Source organism: Amblyomma mixtum, chromosome 4 (assembly GCF_055824585.1).
Source record: "Amblyomma mixtum isolate Tamu chromosome 4, ASM5582458v1, whole genome shotgun sequence".
NCBI lineage: Eukaryota > Metazoa > Arthropoda > Arachnida > Ixodida > Ixodidae > Amblyomma > Amblyomma mixtum.
In genome coordinates, this window is record NC_143015.1 from 100,333,888 (window position 1) to 100,340,097 (window position 6,210).

The window sequence follows — 6,210 nt, forward strand, 5'->3', positions numbered from 1 at the left end:
TTGGTTTGAATGTGCCAAGAACTGCACGGTCAGTGGCGCGACAAAAGTTCTGTGTGAGAAAGTTCTGTGCCCACAAAAGCCAAGAACTGTGTCTGTTACCGCAATAATGTTTCCTTTATGAGCAGTCTAAACGCAATGCAGCATATCAGAGCAATAAACGCCATGACAATAGCATTTGTTATCCTTTATTTTTGCTCCTAAGTCAAAACACATTAAATAACTTGTTCAATAGGCCCGCTTTTTGTTTGAGGTTGAAAGTCAAGACTTGTGAATAAATGTGTGCTTTTAAGTCACACATTCAATCACTTGTTCTAATGGTTGAAAGTCATGACTACTGAATGAATATGTGCTTTTCTGTCGACGGTTGCGAAGACTAAAATGCATATAAGGCTCCAGATGATTAAGATTAATGACTTTCCAGTGGCATTTATTCAGTCCGATGGAGCGAATGCGTGAGCAGACAGTTGTAATGAACCGATAAACAGTACAAGAGCCAAGTTTGCAACGCAGCACATCTGCCTAGGCAGTAACCAAAACAGCACAGGTTATCGGCTCAATATTGGAAACATATTTGCAAATACCGATCTCATAAAGGATCGGAGTAAAGCCATCCATTTGCAATATTGGTCCATTTCCTGTGCTGCGTGGGACTAGTACCATCACATATTCTATAGGCAACAGCAGTGAACTCACCCACAAACTAGGTTATGCTACAGACTAGCACCGGAAATATCCTCCCAGGACGCGAGAAACATTTTTCAGTGAAGTCCTCAAAAACAAGCCTACCAATGATAGGAACAACAGGCGAACCGCTTGGCGCCATTTGCCATTATTAGCGGTGTATTAAATCTTTTGTAAATAATTAATGCGTGTTCTGTTTACTACGATGTACGAAAACGGTCTGCATGAAATTCACATCCTCAAGCTGGTTCGCATTCGCCAAGCTTCAAAGTGCCCGCAGTGACAACATTCGTCTTTGAGATGCAGCAGCCGGTGGATCGTCTGACATCACAGAACAAACAAACAAAAAAGTGTGCACAGGGCACATCAGTCAAGGGCGCTGTTAATGGTCCCCTTTAAGTCATTTCAATAGCAAAAGAACACTCACTGCATTTAAATCTTAAGGAATAGAACTAAGAGGGAAGCAGTGGGTATTCTTAGTAACCAAGCTGCAGGGGTGTAGCCAATGGGGGGAGGGGGGGTATCGTGCCAGTGCTGGATTCACCTCCTCCCTCTTTTCGGACTTTTTTCGCCCACGTTATTTACACACCACGTCGACATATTAAGATGTAGAAACGAAAATCAGAAGTGTGTTGGTTTGTGGACAAAAATAGATTCTCTTCTAAAAACCAGATGGCGCCACTAATTTTTTTTTTTACCGGTGGCTATGTAACACCTTTTGAGCAATATTTCTGGCTACACCACTGGCAAGCAGTACGTTCTTGCATTGGCGTCTGCGTCAGTCGTACGCTGGATGCGGAAACCACAATGGCTTTACGTTGTTCTCTTGCCGGGTTCCAAGTAAGGTCGTGATTAGTAGACATTATTGCTGCATGTTATTGCCATGCTATGTATTGCTGGAAATCAATACAACAGAGTGTCGCTTGTCAGCGCTGGTTACGCTTTATATTTTTTGTTGCATAGATAAGGTTTAGAGAATTGGAAACATATTTTCAGCTGTTCAAATTCACAAGTTAAGGAAGAAGTGTAGAAGCTGTTGCTTTTTTTTGTTTTTTTTGCCTATAAGCACTTGGTTAGGTTCCCAATAATAAACGATCCAGTCGGCCAGCCTAGCCACTGAGAAGCTTACAGAATTTAGGTTACGCGTACAGGAAAACCATTCTAACGAATAACCTCAAAGTAGATGTGGACTTGAAAGCTCCATTCATTTAGAAAAATACAAGTAGTCGACTGCATATTTAGACAATGCAGAAATTATTAAGCAGTTCTCCGCGAACCCGCACCCCGCAAACATTTGAGTGTTTTGATTAATGGAATGCAAGGTTTGTTATCAGTGCAAAAGGAAGAAAGCTCAGTTTCTTGTATTAATTCCGGAGCGGTTACTGCGTTAAGTTGATCGACACAGCAAGCACGGTGAAATTGGCGTCTTCCAGTTGTGCTTCTGTTTGTGTGAGGCCTCCCATACATGTTAGGCTGTGCCTGTCAAGAGAGGCTATCCCAATGCTCCAGTCTACTACTGCCGGAGGGAACATAATTCTGTGAGAAAGGATCGAGGCTATCTCGTAACTGTTCATAGGGAATGTTGTCAGTGCAGACGCCTGTGCGAACTCCGAACTGAAGTGATAAGAGGTTGGCTCGTTGAAAGGTTGCCGTCATTTTGGGGACCAACATACAATTTTGCTCTCAAAGGCGCAATACATTAAAACTCAATTTAATGAAGCAAAAAGCAGGCCCGAAATATTTCGTTAAATCCGGAAATTCGTAAAATCTACGAAGGTACTTTTCCGTCATTCAAATCTGAAATCGTAACGCAGCGGCACCGAAAGTAGTGTGACATCACATGTGCCGACAACCCACGCCTGCGCACGTAAGTTCATGAAAGCAGCCCCAATCACTTGAGCGAGAGCGCCATCTGGGAAAACGGATTCGAAGGCAAGGTGGGAAGCGCCGCCGACTGCAGTGTCCTTTGTACCGTGCAGTGTCGCAGCTTGCAGCCCCGTTTTATCAAAACCAGGCATGTTTCTTGGGCTATATATGTTACCATTGGCACACTGCCAACAACATGAAATGCACTGGCCGTTTGTTTCGGAATTTCAGGTTATTGAGAACACTGATCTCTATAATTACTGGCTGAGGAATCTAAATTTGTTCCTTAGATTGGGAAGTTCGAAAAATCATGTTTCAGTAGACAAACTTTTGACTGTAGTCTTAAGTTTGTTTACCCCAAAGCTCTTTTCAGTTGTATTTCGGGATGAAAACATAGCCCTGCTTGAAAAACCCAGCTATACTGTTCCTGAGCGAACCACGTGACAAGTTCCTTCGCGCCCAGTGTCGTCTTTATTTGAATTTGGAGCCGAGCTGGATTAGTTGGCCTAGGCTCATGACTGTTCGTACCCAGATATTCTCAACTGAATCTGAGGACATCCATAACTATTCTCTAGGGTTCGACCTGGTCGCAAATTTTTTTTCCCCGGACATCTTAACGCTCTAAGTGGCAGGAGAGTAACTAGGCCATCACGTGGTTTTTCGGCACAACAAGATCGTTATGCTATCACATAATATGGCGCCTTTGTGGACTGTCCCATAAGCCATGTGGAACCGATCATCCGATTTGTAGGTGGTAACCACCCTTCCAGTTTTGTTACGCCGAACCGTTGGCAATGCGGAGAAAGAAAGCGCAGATACAAGACCCGAAAACCAAACAAATAATAGTAATCTCTGCCGAGGCAGTGACAAAACACGTTTGTAAACAGGACATGAGAGCTAAATGAAATAGCCGCTGCGCTGACGCCTGTTGTGCAACTTCACAGAATCTCCAAGTCACACCCTTTTAAGGAACTTAGGGGAAACGCTGACCTGTTCACGCTGAGTGTCATCGAGCGGCTTAGCCAGTTGGGCGGCTACCATGTCTACTTGACTCGATGTGATGCAGAGCGAGACTGATGCAGAATTGACTTTGTTTATTTCCAGCTAGTATTTCTTCCATTATGGGTGTTTTGCAATTCGTTAACAGTTCTCTCTTCCTTCAAACCAGCAGGCGCGGTTGCGTAATCATAAAATGTTTTTGCATTTGTTTTCTCGGCACTAGCAGTCGCCGACTCAATAGAAATAGAAATGAACTCACTGATGAATTTCAGGCCAAGGCGCTGAAATTTCAGGTCCTGTTCAGAAATTGCCCTCTGCTCAGGCACCACGCCCGAAGAAATGCCAGTCCTGTCAGAATGGCAAAATATAGTGGCTGCAACCTTATGTCATTGCTATAATTTCCACTACTACCACTTCTATGAGTCAGTTGTAGACGAGTAGGGCGGGCGGGTGGGTGTGGGTAGATAGGCAGTATTAAGGGTGGATATTTTCTTCCAAAGGGTAAGACTACTACCAGAAAAGCACATAGTGGAAATACTCTTATCACTAATCTACTTCTCGAGCATACCTCTCCCAATTTAGACACGAGTCTCAGTCGACGCCAACTGTTTGGAAAATGACGCTCCAGAAGTGGCGCCTCCAAATTCAAAGCCCCCCCCCCCCCGCCGATACATAAAACTACAGTGCCATTACTTGACAGTGTAGTTGCCCTGAAGAAGTTTAACTCTTAATATTTTGTCTTTGTCGGGTATCCTTAATCGGCTCATTTTGTCCAGGAGAGCAATTCATACAGTTAGCCATGCTTTTTAGTTCACACCAGAAAATCTGAAAACTTCAACTAGACTGTAAAAAACGGCCGATCCCTAGCTGATAGCATAAACGACTTCGCACTGCATTTGGAATTTAGCGTTAAGCAAGGATTGCAGGATAATTACAAAGACTGCAGTTTTTTTAATCTCCGCGAAGCATGTTTGCCTGCCATTTGCGGCGTTTGCAATCAGAAATCGGCAAGGTGGTCGGCGTCTAAACAGGCAACAGGGAATCAGTGTCGCTACCTTCTCAGTATAGAGAAGCTTTAGATGCTCTCAGTGTCGAATACAGGGCATGATTTGAAAACTAAAAAAAGCATTCGCCGCTTTGTTTTTACACCCTTAAGCACGCTTCTTCGAAAATGGGAACCAAAACTATGTCCCCTTAACCAGTATTCACTCACTAGGGTTCTTGTCCAGCAGAGAGTCACAACGGCTGGGAGTTGACACGTCACAATTCCAGAGACTTTGCTGGGAATCTGCTGCAGGCGCCTGGAAGGACAACGCCGTCCTTGGTACGAAAATATGTCGAAAGCTTTAACGAGACGAAGGGGAGCCAATGCGATCGAGTGCTGAGTAACCACCCTGCGGTCATGATAGGAACTAAAGGACAAAGGTTCCGAGTGCAAAGCTACACGACACGACCACAAGAAATATGCACGTCAGTGATCATGGACAGATTACGTGTGCTTACCTTTACCATTTGACAACGGAAATTACGAAGTGTTAAAAACAATAACGTGTGTGCATGCTGATATTGTTGGGTCGTTTAAATTAGGTTCTTCGTACGTTCTACATGCGGGCCATGACTTTGGCCTCATTCATTTTCACACACATCGATAACATACGTAAGAAAATTTGACTATGACGAATTCCCGAGCAGAGCTCTACGGCGCCAAACCCAAGGTCTACATATTTACAACCCGAAATTCATAGTCGTCGTTTCGGTACACTGCCACTTGTAGGCGAAGAAAAACTTTGGAGACCCCTCGCCAGTTTTTACATCACATCTGACGTGTGTGGAGGTGACAGAAGATGTACTGCAATATCACGGGATTTGATTAAAACAGGAACGTGATCCGCAGCTCTAGCGGGTACCAATAAAGGGGCATGGTGCGTAACTACTCGTCCAGAGAGAATGTATTTTTGAGTTGTTTAATCGTGCTTGTATGATAAACCTCTGCACATAGAGCATGCACACGAAGTCGTGTTCTCTCGCCAGTAGGCTGATTTGATAAAGCGGCCCAACCATTGGGCACGTAGACGCCTACGCTATATGCTACTCCCTTTCAGGTCATAAAGCTGCCTGTCTGAGTGTAAGAAAGCAAAAACGGTTGACTTACTTATGAAGTTGATTCAGGCTCTGGAAGCCCCCGGTATCCAGGTGTCACGTTCGAAGGAACGCCAGCTCTGCGATGACACCAGGAGAAAGTGCCAGAGCGTAAACTGGTGATTAGATGCTATTAGTGACGACCTCCCACGGTTAATGAAACGAGCGTTTCAGTCAAGGGCTGCACACATACCCCAGGGGTACAACAGCAGCAGTAGTCACTTTGAGGAAACAGTGTCCAAAATTGCGCGCGCACTGTAATTCAGTCGACACAAAGGCGCGAGTCTACGTGCGCTAAAACTAGGGAACGTAGCACCGAGTTCTGCTTCAAGCTTCTGCTCCGGCTGAAGGCAGCGCTAACCATCAGTTTTTTTTAAATCTAAATTATTGCCTAGGTGCCAGGTGACCATAGAATCTTACCGCTACTATGCGATCCTCGTCAAACCATGGCTGTAAGAGCAATTTTCTGTTCAGTATCATTACACGCACTGAACGGACACCCCCTGCTCACAACAGCTAGTCTGG